The 17,018-nt window shown below is 43.4% G+C and overlaps 1 protein-coding gene across 2 annotated transcripts in view; it reads right to left on the bottom strand.

Annotated features, from left to right (window-relative positions):
• Nucleotides 1-17,018, bottom strand: part of LOC110533528 (rho GTPase-activating protein 32) — a 224,981-nt gene that overhangs the window by 71,221 nt on the left and 136,742 nt on the right. The window contains exon 1 of one of the 2 annotated variants that reach the window (XM_021617827.3): nt 8,063-8,969. The exons of the other annotated variant lie outside the window; for it this stretch is intronic. The gene's annotated coding sequence lies outside the window, so the exon portion shown is untranslated. Of the gene's footprint in view, nt 1-8,062; nt 8,970-17,018 lie in introns of those variants that run through there. 2 annotated transcript variants of the gene reach the window in all.

Raw genomic sequence — 17,018 nt, 5'->3', positions numbered from 1 at the left:
ATATTGAAGCAACATCTCAAGACATCAGTCAGGATGTTAAAGATTGGTCGCAAATGGGTCTTCCAAATTGACAATGACCCCAAGCATACTTACAAAGTTGTGGCAAAATGGCTTAAGGACAATAAAGTCAAGGTATTGGAGTGGCCATCACAAAGCCCTGACCTCAATCCTATAGAAAATTTGTGGGCAGAACTGGTAAAGCGTGTGCGAGCAAGGAGGCCTACAAACCTGACTCAGGTACACTAGCTCTGTCAGAAGGAATGGGCCAAAATTCACCCAACTTATTGTGGGAAGCTTGTGGAAGGCTACTCGAAACATTTGACCCAAGTTTAAGGCAATGCTACCAAATACTAACTTCTGACCCACTAGGAATGTGATGAAAGAAATAAAGGCTGAAATAAATCACTCTAGTATTATCCTGACATTTTACATTCTTAAAATAAAGTGGTGATCCTAACTGACCTAAGACAGGGAATTTATACTAGGATTAAATGTCAGGAATTGTGAAAAACTGAGTTTAAATGTATTTGGCAAAGGTGTATGTAACCTTCCGACTTGAACTGTATGTAAGAATGCTGTTCATTGACCACAGCTCAGCATTCAACACAACAGTCCCCTCCAAGCTAATCACCAATCTGCGGACCATTGGACTAAACACTTCCCTCTGCAACTGGACTACCTGACGGGCTGCCCCCAGGCGGTGAGGGTAGGCAACAACACAGCCGCCACACTTACCATCAATACGGGGGACCCACAGGGGTGTGTGATTAGTCCCCTCCTGTTCACCCACAACTGCGTGGCTGCGCACAACTCCAACACCATCAAGTTTGCCGATGACACGACGGTGGTAGGACTGATCACTGATGCCGATGAGGCAGCCTATAGGGAGGAGATCAGAGACGTGGCAGTGTGGTGCCAGGACAACAACCTCTCCCTCATCGTAAGCAAGACTAAGCAGTTGATCATGGACTACAGGAAACGGAGGGGCGAGCACGCCCCCCATCCACATCGATGGGGCTGTAGTGTAGCGGGTCGAGAGCTTCAAGTTCCTCTGTGTCCATATCGCTAAGAAATTTAACATGGTCCACACACACACCCATAAAATTGTGAAGAGGGCATGACATTAGCTCTTCCCCGTCAGAAGGCTGAAAATATTTGGCCCTCAAAAGTTCTACAGCTGCACTATTGAGAGCATCTTGATTGTCTGCGTCACCGCTTGGTACAACAACTGCAAGCCATAAGACTGCTAAATAGCTAATCAAATAACTCCCCGGACTACCTGCATTGACCCTTTTTTGCACTAATGCTCTTGCACTGAATCTATGCATAGACACTGGACTCTACCCACACACTCACACATACTTACACAGACACTCCTGTCATGACGTTGGCCTCTTTGAGTATAGGAACCTCATCCCCCTCTCCCTTCCTCCCCCCTTTCCTCCTTCAACTAGGCTGCTGTGGTCAGAGGTCGTAAATTCCTGAGAAGACCTCATGGACACACAGTTATAGAGAGTAGTTTTTCATGGAGACAAAGGAAATCCTTCCACCTTACAGAACTTGAGGTACGAACAAATTTCATGTTCCGGAGAAAGTGTAAAAGATCGGTGAAGAATCCAGCTACGAACTGGTCCGTTTGTCACAACTTGGGAAGCTCATGGGAGACTGTGTGGCCACATGACCATAACGCTGTTTGTATAATAGCCCCAGATATGAGGTTTACATCTAATTGTTGTATAAGATGAATGAGTGAGTATGATACTGTTTATACAATTTCACAATGTGATTTTGGACTGTTTAATGAAGGAAAACTCAAAAAGGGAATAAATTATTAATCAGAAGACTATTGATCAGATATGAAAATACCTGAAGGGTTATATTGGGAAATTATAACTTTGTAATCTGAATACTTTCCTTGGTGTCCCGACTTCATAGTTAATTACAGTTACATGATTATTCAGTTTAATCACGTAATACTAATACTGGAATCTTTCATAAAAACTAAGTCTTCAATTTAATGATAGTAAAGACACAACACTCCAAAACACTTACACGCACAGACACTACATACGGCCACACACATAACATGTGCACACATGCATACTGTGTGCACATGCATTCTTCCACATTTTATTATGTTACATTCTTATTCTAAAATGTATTAAATATTTTTTTCCCTCATCCATCTACACACATAATGAAAGCAAAAACAGGTTTTTAGAAATGTTTGCATATTTATAAAAACAAAAGAGAAACAACAAATTTACATAAGTATTCAGACCCTTTACTTAGTACTTTGTTGAAGCACCTTTGGCAGAGATTACAGCCTTGAGTATTCTTGGGTATGACGCTACAAGCTTGGCACACCATATATTTGGGGGAGTTTCTCCCATTCTTCTTGGCAGATCCTCTCAAGCTCTGGTTGGATGGGGAGCATCGCTGCACAGCTATATTCAGGTCTCTCCAGAGATTTTCAAATCAGGTTCAAGTCCAGGGTCTGGCTGGGCCACTCAAGGACATGCAGAGACTTGTCCCAAAGCCATCAGACCAGAGAATCTTGATTATCATGTCCTGAGAGTTCTATAGGTGCCTTTTGGAAAACTCCAAGCTGGCTGTCATGTGCCTTTTACTGAGGAGTGGCTTCCGTCTGGCCACTCTACCACAAAGGCCTGATTGGTAGAGTGCTGCAGAGATGGTAGTCCTTCTGGAATGTTCTCCCATCTCCAAAGAGGAACGCTAGAGCTCTGTCAGAGTGACCATCGGGTTCTTGGTCACCTCCCTGACCAAGGCCCTTCTCCACGATTGTTCAGTTTGGACGGGTGGCCAGCTCTAGGAAGAGTCTCGTTGGTTCCAAACTACTTCATTAAAGAATGATGGAGGCTACTGTGTTCTTGGGGACCTTCAATGCTGCAGACATTTTTGGGTACCCTGCCCGAGATCTGTGTCTTGACACAATCCTGTCTCGGAGCTCTGGGGACAATTCCTGGCTTGGTTTTTACTCTGACATGACCTGTCAACTGTGGGACCTTATATAGACAGTTGTGTGCCCTTCCAAATCATGTCCAATAGAAACAGAATGTACCTGAGCTCAATTTCGAGTCTCATAGCAAAGGGTCTGAATGGTAGTGTGTGTAGATTGATGAGGGGGAAAAAAGTATTTTATACATTTTAGAATAAGGCTGTAACCTAACAAAATGTGAAGAAAGGGAAGGGGTCTGAATACTTTCCGAATGCACTGTACATGGCTACCTCAATTACCTCTTACCCCTGCATATCAACTCAGTACTGGTGCTCCCTGTATATGGCCTTAGGGTTAGGCGTTATGCAGATTTTCGTACCATTTCTGTAACATACAGTATACAGTATTCCTGGAAGTACACACAAGGGACTCTATGTAAAAATAAACATATAATACTTTTAAAAATGTAATATCAAGCACAAAACAATTTAGTCAACAGGAGGGGATTGAATGTCTCTGCTGTAACCAAGAAGCTTGATCTTGACATCTAGCCACTAGCAAGGTAGCAAACCAAATGCATAGCTGGAGCCCTGAGCTGGATATATATATATATATTTGATATTTCTTAGATATTCTTAACTTAGTGGCGCAGCATACATTATTTTTTTTACGGTATTGAAAATCATAATGCAGATTTAAAGATAAAAATATGATTTGTTGGAAAAGTAAGCATTTCACCGTTAGTCTACACCTGTTTATGAATCATGTGACAAATAACACATTTTATTTTATTTGCGCACTGGACCTGACAAACTTATTGATACATACAGTAGTAGGCCTACTTTACCATCAGTTATTTGCAATAATTTTATGCTGTAGGCCAAGTGTCATACATTCACATTGTAGGCCTAACACGTTTTTGTCGAATGCAGGGGGGGACATGGAATTTTCTTCTAATTTCATGGAACATTCCACAGAGTTGCATGACATTTTCGCATAATTTATAGCTGAGAAAGCTAAGTAGTGAACAAAAACCAGTGGCCTCACTTTCTCAAGCCATTGCTTTGGCATGTGACACCTTACAACACTGACAACATCTATTGCTTAGCTACGCTGCAAGCACAATAAAATAGTTCCATTACTTCAATGCCAATAAGTGACCAAACAAGCCATTGTTTTCTTCCTAATTGAAAGCTACTTGCCTATATATCTCCCAATCAATCCCTTGTAAATTCCTTTAGGAAGGACAAGCATATAAAGATGTAACACACAGAGGGTAACACACAGAGGGGATTTAACACAATGTTGCTATTGCAGAGACCATGTTTAACAATCCACCATTGATTGCTAGACTATGTAGTGAATTGTATGGTTTGTGTGTTCCTTCATACACAGTGTACAGACCACAGACATAAACAGCACAACAGTCTGTGTATACCCCCATCATTGCATACACACAGATTACAGATACACACATGAACACAATCAAACTAAATGGCCCCCGCTGTCCTTTGTGCCTGAAGAGGTCTGCTCCGTATCCTCCAGGCACCAGAACCCGATCCGCACCCCAATCCATCCCTGTGATTGACATGTCATTATGAAACGAGCTGGGCAATGCGTCCAAGCACTGACCTCTGAGAGCGAGTGAAAAATAATGGTATTGCATGTTTACACAGTTAAACACACACACACACACTGGGTTTGGTGGGGTCTTTGTGTAACAATGAGCAAAACAAACCTAGACCCTTCAGATTCCCCCATTGCTATGGAGTGGTAGACACAGCAGCCGCTTTAGACAATAGACAGCTCAGCTCCAGCCAGGTTAGCATAGAAGTTGTTAATACACTAATCCAGGTGTAGTGGGACTGGTGTAGGACCAAACCCAACATGGTACACAACAACAGAACAGAACAGTGATCAGTAGTAAGCTGCCTTTACCATTCAGAGCAGAAATTTGTGCTGTTGATTTATAGGATAAACAGTGGTGCGCTTTATTTGAACAAAACAATTTAGTCAACAGCAGGGGGTTGAATGTCTCTGCTGTAACCAAGAAGCTTGATCTTGACATCTAGCCACTAGCAAGGTAGCAAACCAAATGCATAGCTGGAGCCCTGAGCTGGATATATATATTTGATATTTCTTAGATATTCTTAACTTAGTGGCGCAGCATACATTATTTTTTTTACGGTATTGAAAATCACAAATCATATTTTTATCTTTAAATCTGCTTTGTTGGAAAAGGACCCGTAAGTAAGCATTTCACCATTAGTCTACACCTGTTTATGAATCATGTGACAAATAACACATTGTATTTTATTTGCGCACTGGACCTGACAAACTTATTGATACATACAGTAGTAGGCCTACTTTACCATCAGTTATTTGCAATAATTTTATGCTGTAGGCCAAGTGTCATACATTCACATTGTAGGCCTAACACGTTTTTGTCGAATGCAGGGGGGGACATGGAATTTTCTTCTAATTTCATGGAACATTCCACAGAGTTGCATGACATTTTCGCATAATTTATAGCTGAGAAAGCTAAGTAGTGAACAAAAACCTCAGAGAGCGAGTGAAAAATAATGGTATTGCATGTTTACACAGTTAAACACACACACACAGGGTTTGGTGGGGTCTTTGTGTAACAATGAGCAAAACAAACCTAGACCCTTCAGATTCCCCCATTGCTATGGAGTGGTAGACACAGCAGCCGCTTTAGACAATAGACAGCTCAGCTCCAGCCAGGTTAGCATTTAAGTTGTTAATACACTAATCCAGGTGTAGTGGGACTGGTGCAGGACCAAACCCAACATGGTACACAACAACAGAACAGAACACCGATCAGTAGTAAGCTGCCTTTACCATTCAGAGCAGAAATGTGTGCTGTTGATTTATAGGATAAACAGTGGTGCGCTTTATTTGAATCACAGGCTGCCACTTGGTTAAATGTACCCTTGAATATGTGTGATACAATTCCAATTATGCCACTTTGACAGTGTTGAGGGCTGAGGGGCCTCCTCTACTGCAGCTGAACTGCTGTGGATATGGATAGTATAGATTGCATACAGCCAATAGCCACTAGGTCAACCCACTAAAGTGGTGACGGTCATGATGTGGGCTGGCTAAGCTTGACAAACAGACATAAATAATTTCAAACAGGTCACAAGATCGAAAAACGAGGCCAGGTTCAATATGCACCTCGATCCACACTGTTAGCCCACTTCAAAACAGACACATCATGGAAAAGGCCTCTATATTAGACACACTAGCAACAGTAGCTTACTCAAATGTGACCCAGCATTCAGACAAGGGACTCGAATCATGGGGAAATGACATGGCTCTGTCAGTCAATTTCACAGTGCGTGGATGGAGAGTCATCCTTGAAAAATGGCAAAAAACAACCACACACATCTAGGGTCTACATTTTGAAGAACTTCATTAGTGTCCTTGGCATTAGCCTCTAAGTTTTGGAATTAAATAACTACAGAAATAGCATCTTGTCAGTTCCACATGATACGTCAGTAGGTGGTTGTGAGGGCCTTTTCACCTCCATCTATGGAGCCAGCAGGTTTACTGTCTGTACAAAACAATTGTCAAGGCTACGTGTGGGACGCAAAATAGCAGGCTTGGTTTAAGTACCACTGTAACTCCAGACGGCTTGGCACAGCCTACTGTTTGCAGCGACTCCGCTCTTTCACTTCCTCCCTCTCTCCTTCTTCAGTGTTTTCACTTTTGTTAGCTTCCACTCTTCTCATATCAACTCTCTCTCCCTATTTCTTCATCTGTGTTCTGTGTTTTCACTTTCGTTAGTTACCGCTCCAACTCTTTTTCTCAACCCTGGGGTCTAAAATCTCCAAACTGAAGTGGTACGTTTGCTCAATTAGTTCTACAGACAAAGAACCTTGAGTGAGCTCCAAGCTTGACAAAGAGCTACAGAGGAGAAAGTTGTTTGTTCTTTAAGAGCTTAGAAAGTGTGCTGATCAAACAATGTTCGGGGACGAGGGAGAGAGACAGAAACACACATGGAAGAGTTTTTTGGGTCTCATTAAAGTTGACTTAATGTAAGAGAGATGCTGGAAAACAGCTAACGGTAATCCCCGTCTAGTTTCTGTGGGCTCGTCCAAAAAAATGCATGTTAGTAGGAGAGAACATGACCTAGTTCTTCGTTCTCTGCAAGCAGAGTTCAATAATGCTGCCGCCTGCAGCATGACTAGCTAGAGAGCTCGGCTGGGCTCAGGACAATGATACAGCTAGTTCTATATACCAACAGCAAGGCTTTTCTCAGTGCAGGGGTAATGAAAACAAACCCGAAATGCAATCCCAAAGAGACGGACATTTGAGTTGAGCAAAACATACTTTCCCTGTTACTGCTGGAAGGTGTTAAGAGTTTGGACTTCTGAACAGAGAAAGGGTGAGTGTTGGGTGGTGGTACATACCAACTCAAGCTGTCATGCACATAGTACACATACAAACACAATTTGTCTCACACACACACAAATGGAAATGGTAGGCTACATGTACAAATGCACTTGCACACACATACACTGTCAAACAGACTGTGTGTGTGTCTCTCTCTCTTACACACACACACACACACACACACACACACACAAACACACACACACACACACACACACCTCATTACCGATGGCGCTCAATGACAGTTCAGTGAACCGGGAGCGACACAGCAACCAGTCTATTGTTCAGCTGGGATCCCTGCTGCTGAACCACACTTTAAAAACAACTTGTTCCGCTCCGTAAAAAAAGTGACTAATTCCAACACCCAGCCAGTACATGTCTAGCAGTGAAATACTGACTTGTCCATTAAGACTAAATCCACCACAGTGACAGAAGACCATCCACGGTGGCCTTGCTGCAGAGAGAGAGAGAATGTGTGTGTGTGTGTGTGCAGATGTGGGTGAGCAGCTATTACGGCCTTCTAGCTCTGTAGTCTCTGAAGAATAAGCTCAAAGCTAACCCACCTGCTATATTTTAGCCTAAAAAAAGCTTTCACTGACACACTGTCACTGAGAAAGGCGAGATAGACGAGAAAGAAAGATATAAAGAGGAAGAGGGAGAGAGGTCCTCTCAGTCAGTACTCACAGCATTAGAGTCCCGTTGCCACTGCTTTGGTCATACGGCCTTTTGTTTGTTTCCCTTCACGGTGCCTGCCGGGGGCTGAACGCAGAAAGAGAACCCCCCTACTGAACACATACACACACTGAGTCCGTCCTCCCCTTTAGCCTGGAGTATCCATGTCTCACAGTGTGTGTGTGTGTGTGAGTGTGTGTGTGTGTGTGTCTCAAAGTGGCAGGTTCCCCAGTCCCGCAAGCCTCTGTTCCCCTCGCGTCCGAGAACAAATCCACTCTCCAGGATACAGATACAGCACCGTCTCCTTGCAAGCTCACATACACTCTCTCTCTCTCTGTTTGTTGTCCCGTGTGTGTGGAGTGCAACCCCTCCCTGTGTGGGATTCAGAGAGAGAGGAGGAAGGCAGTGGTAGCACCAGCAGCAGCTGTAGAGCAGTGGTTTGTTGGGTTTGGAAGATTCCACGTCGGGACGTGTGTGTTTTTCATCCCATCTGTTTTGTTCTCTCTCTCGCCATCTCTCATCTCAGTGACGTTCTCTAGGTTCCCTTCTCTCCCTCTGTTCTTACTACTTGGTTATCCCTTCCCCAGAGCATATTTTACACTCAATTTGTCAGGCAGAAGTAGTAGCTGACGAAAAAGCGGTTTTCTTTCCTTTCTTTTTCCTGCCCTGCGCTAATCCGCTCTGTCCGTCTTTCAACCACATGCTTTCTCACTCTCCTCTTTTCCTCACTCGCCCCCTCCCCCATTAGTACAGTCCCCAGGACAAAGCAAGAGGGTTGGAGAGAGCCAAAAGAAACAGAGGGGAGGGGTGTGTAGATGTTGTGGGGAGGAGGGGGATGCCCTTGCAGGAGAGCAGTTCTTTTCTCCAGCATGTGCAGTCTTTCAATCTTTTTCTTTCCTTTTTCCATTTCTCTTCTGGCCTGTGGAGGGGCAGAGGATTAACAGCACAGTGCAGACCCCTCAATGGGAATCTCCCTATCCCAAATAATAAGCAGAGTTGAGAGGACAGACACACACCAGCCTGTGATCAATCCCAAAAAAGCTTGAATTATGCAACCTTTACACTTGACTGTCAATGTCCATTTACATTTGTTATAAATTAAGAGATTTTGCAACCATGTTCTTTCGACCAATCGACTGCTAGAAATGTATTTTCCCATATACAGTGGGGAGAACAAGTATTTGATACACTGCCGATTTTGCAGGTTTACCTCCTTGCAGGTAATTAATGCGACCCTACGTTTACCTTGCCAGTTAATCTAAGTAAGTGGCTGAATTAATAAGGTAACGGGGCATCATATTGTGTTAGCTTTCTGCCATGTTTGAGAAGTCAAAGCTCTTTGGATGAGTTATTTGTACAGCTGTACAGTCTCTTACACTGCACCAAGTACAAACAAACAAACTGCTGCCATTGACCTAAGGGAATTGCAGGCGTTTCAAATAATGCAGGGATTCGGTACGAAGAAGCATAAGCAACTTTTTGTTTGTTTGCCAGAGAGAAGTGGGGGACTGCAGAGGTAGATGAGGTATTTGGAGTGTCCCTCCCACACAACAAACTTCACATGCTGGTATTTTTGTCAGGCTGTAGAAAAGGAGGCTTTCAAGTGCTGTTCACCTTTGGGGCTACACTGCAGTGCTTCAGAACAAACAGAGAGAAACATTGAAAGATATATTCAATATGACCAACTGGAAAGTAAGCTACTGTTTCAGGGCTCAGGGCCAATCGGTGGTCACTCAGCCTGTACTTGGTAAGGATCTGTCTCTGCTTCGTATCTCTGACAATGTAGAGATAATCAGCCAATTCATATTCTCTGTTTAGGGTCAGATAGCAATTTAGTCAGCTTTGGGGTTCTGTTTCGTTTTTCCAATGTTGTAAATATGAGTCCTTTGATTGGTTCATGATTTTGTTTATTGGAATTCTTTCTTTTGAAGCAGTGCTGGTGTCAGCTTAGTTGGTTAGGTCCAACACCAGCTGACAGAAAGCTCGTTTCTGGGCTCAGCTCTTGGGTTTGAAGTGCTTTAAATGGCAGACTCAAATTTGGACTTGATTTTATGATATTTTCTGTATTTTCATTATTACTGGAAAGCGGCCCAATTCTGCCCTACATGCATTAGTTGGTGTATTTCTCTGGATTTTCCGACAGAATTCTGCATGTAGGGCTTCAATTGGATGTTTGTCCCACATTTTAAAGTCCAGTTTATTGAGTGGCCCCCAAACCTGACTTCTGTAAAGAGCTATTGGTAGGATTACACTGTCAAATATTTTGGGATGTGGATTTTGAATTATTAAATTTTTATTGCATACAATGCTCTGCAGGCTTTTTCTTTGAGTGCATTCACTGCCATATTAAAGTTTCCCGATGCAGATATGGTCAGACCTTGGTAGGAGTAATTTTTAGTGTGTTCAATTATGGTGTTGTTCAGGGTGAATTTATACAGTGCCTTGCGAAAGTATTCGGCCCCCTTGAACTTTGCGACCTTTTGCCACATTTCAGGCTTCAAACATAAAGATATAAAACTGTATTTTTTTGTGAAGAATCAACAACAAGTGGGACACAATCATGAAGTGGAATGACATTTATTGGATATTTCACACTTTTTTTAACAAATCAAAAACTGAAAAATTGGGCGTGCAAAATTATTCAGCCCCTTTACTTTCAGTGCAGCAAACTCTCTCCAGAAGTTCAGTGAGGATCTCTGAATGATCCAATGTTGACCTAAATGACTAATGATGATAAATACAATCCACCTGTGTGTAATCAAGTCTCCGTATAAATGCACCTGCACTGTGATTGTCTCAGAGGTCCGTTAAAAGCGCAGAGAGCATCATGAAGAACAAGGAACACACCAGGCAGGTCCGAGATACTGTTGTGAAGAAGTTTAAAGCCGGATTTGGATACAAAAATATTTCCCAAGCTTTAAACATCCCAAGGAGCACTGTGCAAGCGATAATATTGAAATGGAAGGAGTATCAGACCACTGCAAATCTACCAAGACCTGGCCGTCCCTCTAAACTTTCAGCTCATACAAGGAGAAGACTGATCAGAGATGCAGCCAAGAGGCCCATGATCACTCTGGATGAACTGCAGAGATCTACAGCTGAGGTGGGAGACTCTGTCCATAGGACAACAATCAGTCGTATATTGCACAAATCTGGCCTTTATGGAAGAGTGGCAAGAAGAAAGCCATTTCTTAAAGATATCCATAAAAAGTGTCGTTTAAAGTTTGCCACAAGCCACCTGGGAGACACACCAAACGTGGAAGAAGGTGCTCTGGTCAGATGAAACCAAAATTGAACTTTTTGGCAACAATGCAAAACGTTATGTTTGGCGTAAAAGCAACACAGCTGAACACACCATCCCCACTGTCAAACATGGTGGTGGCAGCATCATGGTTTGGGCCTGCTTTTCTTCAGCAGGGACAGGGAAGATGGTTAAAATTGATGGGAAGATGGATGGAAATACAGGACCATTCTGGAAGAAAACCTGATGGAGTCTGCAAAAGACCTCAGACTGGGACGGAGATTTGTCTTCCAACAAGACAATGATCCAAAACATAAAGCAAAATCTACAATGGAATGGTTCAAAAATAAACATATCCAGGTGTTAGAATGGCCAAGTCAAAGTCCAGACCTGAATCCAATCGAGAATCTGTGGAAAGAACTGAAAACTGCTGTTCACAAATGCTCTCCATCCAACCTCACTGAGCTCGAGCTGTTTTGCAAGGAGGAATGGGAAAAAATGTCAGTCTCTCGATGTGCAAAACTGATAGAGACATACCCCAAGCGACTTACAGCTGTAATCGCAGAAAAAGGTGGCGCTACAAAGTATTAACTTAAGGGGGCTGAATAATTTTGCACGCCCAATTTTTCAGTTTTTGATTTGTTAAAAAAGTTTGAAATATCCAATAAATGTCGTTCCACTTCATAATTGTGTCCCACTTGTTGTTGATTCTTCACAAAAAAATACAGTTTTATATCTTTATGTTTGAAGCCTGAAATGTGGCAAAAGGTCGCAAAGTTCAAGGGGGCCGAATACTTTCGCAAGGCACTGTATTTGTTTCTGACATCTTTTTTTTTTTTTTGGAAAATCATGATTTCCGTTTTTGGGAAATGTACTGCCAGGGCCAAATTATAGCTATATTGTTCTTGAATATTAATGTTCTTTTGAAGACCTTCTTTGGTTGGTGATAGAAGTACCAAGTCATCAGCATATAGCAGGTATTTCACCTCTGTGTCAAATAGTGTGAGTCCTGGGGCTGGACAATGGTCCAACATGTCTGCTAATTCATTGATATAAATGTTGAAAAGATTTGGACTCAAAATGCAATCTTGTCTCACACCTCGACATTGTGAAAATAATTATGTTCTTTGGTTTTTATTTTTTTTCTGTGTACATACATTTATTAAGTCATACACCTTACCACCAAGCCCACTTTGGAGAATTTTGTAGAATAGCCCTTCGTGCCAAATAGAATCAAATGCTTTCTTAAAGTCAATAAAGCAAGCAAAGATTTTGCCCTCTTTTTTTTGGTGGACGTGTTTATTAATTAGTGTGTGTAAGGTGTATATATGGTCAGTATTTGACATTTACTTATTACATTTTTTTTCTTGAAGAAAGGTTGGAATTCTTGAATTCAAAATGCTACAGAAAACCTTTCAAGTTAATTCTTACTCAAATTCCCCTGTAATTATTGGGGTCTGATTTGTCTCCACTTTTGTGGATAGGGGAGATGAGCCCCTGGTTCCAGACATCAGGGAAGCAGCCAGAAGTTAAAACCATGTTGGACAATTTAAGCACAGCATTTTGCAACTCAGGTGTGCTGTTTTTCAGCATTTCATTTCTGATGTTGTCGAGACCACAAACCTTCTTTGATTTAATAGATTTGAGCTTTTCATTTAGTTCTTGTTGGGTTATTGGGTAATCTAATGGATTTTGTTTGTCTTTAATGACTGATTCAAGGATGTTCAATTTTTCTTGAATTTCTAATTGGTTCTGTTGTAAGTCTTTTTGTGGGACGTTTTTGTATATATTATCAAAAGAAGTTTTCCAAATTCCTACATCTTGTATGGCTAATTCTTGTGGCTTTGTTGTGCTTAAATTGTTCCACATCCCAGAACTGATTTTGGTAAATTGCATTTTCAATTTCATCAAGTGTCTTGTTGGTATAATTCAATTTCTTGCGTTTCAGTGTTTGTTTATACTGTTTCAGAGTATTCATATCGTAGCTCTGGGTTGTTTTGCTGCTTTGTTTGTCACGGCCGTCGAAAGTGGACCAAAGTGCAGCGTGGTGTGTACATTTTCCTTTTATTTAAAATGTTGCCAACAAAACAACAAACGAAGAAATAACCGTGAAGCTTATAGTGCCACTAACAAAAGTCAACTACCCACACTGAAAGGAGGGAAAAAGGGCTACCTAAGTATGATTCCCAATCAGAGACAACGCTAGACAGCTGTCCCTGATTGAGAACCATACCCGGCCTAAACATAGAAGTAAAGAAACATAGAAAACAAAACATAGAATGCCCACCCAAATCACACCCTGACCAAACCAAAATAGAGACATAAAAAAGGCTCTCTCAGGTCAGGGCGTGACAATGTTTTTCATTTGACATTTGTCTTAGGTGTTTTCTAATTGTTTTACATTCATTATCAAACCATTTGTCAGAAACATTTTTTTGTTTCTGATGTTACATTTCTTTGGTTTTCTCAAATTTGCTTTCGATGCTGTTTTTTGGAATATGCAGTTGATGTTTTGTATAGCCGAATTGACACCATCTTTATTGTTTTGGTACTGTGAGTTATTGAAAAACTGTATAGAGTTCATAATTTCATTTGAGTTCAACGTTTCTGTTAAGGTTTTCTTCCGGTGAAGGAGAGGAGGACCAAACTGCAGCATGGTTATCTCTCAACCTCCCCCTCTCTCTCTCAACCTACCTCCCTCTCTCTCAACCTACCTCCCTCTCTCTCAACCTACCTCCCTCTCTCTCAACCTACCTCCCTCTCTCTCAACCTACCTCCCTCTCTCTCAACCTACCTCCCTCTCTCTCAACCTACCTCCCTCTCTCACAACCTACCTCCCTCTCTCACAACCTCCCTCCCTATCTCTCAACCTCCCTCCCTCTCTCTCAACCTCCCTCCCTCTCTCTCAACCTCCCTCTCTCTCAACCTCCTTCTCTCTCAACTCAACCTCTCTCTCAACTCAACCGCTCTCTCCCTCTCTCTCAACTCAACCGCTCTCTCTCTCAACTCAACCGCTCTCTCTCTTGTATCAATACAGTTCCATTATTATATAAGTTTATTGTTTGATACGTGTTGCTCTGGTCAGCTTCTTCAAAAATGCTGATCTAACATCCTTGGCTGATGCCTCTTTTTTTTTAGAAAGCGAAATGGTTGCAAATAAGCCTTTTCCATATGTACCCTCTTTAGGTATTAAAAATGACATTTGCTCTTGTTTTGCAACCGGTAAGATCTGCAAACGGGCATTCATGGTTCTGTCCCATCAACAAACCTTTGAAACTTTTCTTAGCTTTCTCTGTTTGGATGTCTGGTGGGTAAACAATTTTCATAGCAATGCTTCTTGTATTATTGTCTCTTGTGTCTTTAGAGGACTGTTTCACTTTGATGTCCTTTCTCTTCTGTCCTTATTTTGTCTTTCTTTTCTTCTGTTAACTAGATATTCTTTGTTAGCTAGCTAGCTTCTTCCAGGAGAGTCCCTAGTAACTGCTTAGCAACTGGTAAACAATTCAGCTAGCTAAGATAACTACAATTTTATGAAAAATTGTTACTTTTTCAAAGCCTATCTTCTTTGCTTGTTTTATCTCCTATTCAGTCTTGCAGTTTTCTTTCGATGTACTTCACTCTAAAAACCATGTAAATTTCAATATTTGTAGGAGCTCATTTTTTTCAGCAGCTACTGCTCAATTTGAATCTCCGAAACTCACTCTCTGTCTCTCTCTCTCTCTCTCTCAACCCCTCTCTCTCTCTCTCAACCCCTCTCTCTCTCTCTCAACCCCTCTCTCTCTACCTCTCAACCTCCCTCTCTCTACCTCTCAACCTCCCTCTCTCTACCTCTCAACCCCTCTCTCTCAACCCCTCTCTCTCTCTCAACCCCTCTCTCTCTACCTCTCTCTCTCTTCCTCTCTCTCTACCTCTCTCTCTACCTCTCTCTCTACCTCTCTCTCTACCCCTCTCTCTACCCCTCTCTCTACCCCTCTCTCTACCCCTCTCTCTACCCCTCTCTCTACCTCTCTCTCTACCTCTCTCTCTACCTCTCTCTCTACCTCTCTCTACCTCTCTCTCTACCTCTCTCTCTACCTCTCTCTCTACCTCTCTCTCTACCTCTCGCTCTCTACCTCTCGCTCTCTACCTCTCGCTCTCTACCTCTCGCTCTCTACCTCTCGCTCTCTACCTCTCGCTCTCTACCTCTCGCTCTCTACCTCTCGCTCTCTACCTCTCGCTCTCTACCTCTCGCTCTCTACCTCTCGCTCTCTACCTCTCGCTCTCTACCTCTCGCTCTCTACCTCTCTCTCTCTACCTCTCTCTCTACCTCTCTCTCTACCTCTCTCTCTACCTCTCTCTCTACCTCTCTCTCTACCTCTCTCTCTACCTCTCTCTCTACCTCTCTCTCTACCTCTCTCTCTACCTCTCTCTCTACCCCTCTCTCTACCCCTCTCTCTCTACCTCTCTCTCTACCGCTCTCTCTCTACCTCTCTCTCTCTACCTCTCGCTCTCTACCTCTCGCTCTCTACCTCTCGCTCTCTACCTCTCGCTCTCTACCTCTCGCTCTCTACCTCTCGCTCTCTACCTCTCGCTCTCTACCTCTCGCTCTCTACCTCTCGCTCTCTACCTCTCGCTCTCTACCTCTCGCTCTCTACCTCTCGCTCTCTACCTCTCGCTCTCTACCTCTCGCTCTCTACCTCTCGCTCTCTACCTCTCGCTCTCTTACCTCTCGCTCTCTTACCTCTCGCTCTCTTACCTCTCGCTCTCTTACCTCTCGCTCTCTACCTCTCGCTCTCTACCTCTCGCTCTCTACCTCTCGCTCTCTACCTCTCGCTCTCTACCTCTCGCTCTCTACCTCTCGCTCTCTACCTCTCGCTCTCTACCTCTCGCTCTCTACCTCTCGCTCTCTACCTCTCGCTCTCTACCTCTCGCTCTCTACCTCTCGCTCTCTACCTCTCGCTCTCTACCTCTCGCTCTCTACCTCTCGCTCTCTACCTCTCGCTCTCTACCTCTCGCTCTCTACCTCTCGCTCTCTACCTCTCGCTCTCTACCTCTCGCTCTCTACCTCTCGCTCTCTACCTCTCGCTCTCTACCTCTCGCTCTCTACCTCTCGCTCTCTACCTCTCGCTCTCTACCTCTCGCTCTCTACCTCTCGCTCTCTACCTCTCGCTCTCTACCTCTCGCTCTCTACCTCTCGCTCTCTACCTCTCGCTCTCTACCTCTCGCTCTCTACCTCTCGCTCTCTACCTCTCGCTCTCTACCTCTCGCTCTCTACCTCTCGCTCTCTACCTCTCGCTCTCTACCTCTCGCTCTCTACCTCTCGCTCTCTACCTCTCGCTCTCTACCTCTCGCTCTCTACCTCTCGCTCTCTACCTCTCGCTCTCTACCTCTCGCTCTCTACCTCTCGCTCTCTACCTCTCGCTCTCTACCTCTCGCTCTCTACCTCTCGCTCTCTACCTCTCGCTCTCTACCTCTCGCTCTCTACCTCTCGCTCTCTACCTCTCGCTCTCTACCTCTCGCTCTCTACCTCTCGCTCTCTACCTCTCTCGCTCTCTACCTCTCTCGCTCTCTACCTCTCTCTACCTCTCTCTCTCTACCTCTCTCTCTCTACCTCTCTCTCTCTACCTCTCTCTCTCTACCTCTCTCTCTCTACCTCTCTCTCTCTACATCTCTCAACCCCTCTCTCTCAACCCCTCTCTCTCAACCCCTCTCTCTCAACCCCTCTCTCTCAACCCCTCTCGCTCTCTA

The sequence above is a fragment of the Oncorhynchus mykiss genome, chromosome 10 (assembly GCF_057628025.1).
Source record: "Oncorhynchus mykiss isolate SJ-2025 chromosome 10, ASM5762802v1, whole genome shotgun sequence".
In the NCBI taxonomy this organism is placed as follows: Eukaryota; Metazoa; Chordata; class Actinopteri; order Salmoniformes; family Salmonidae; genus Oncorhynchus; species Oncorhynchus mykiss.
This window is presented reverse-complemented; position numbering and strand designations above follow the sequence as displayed.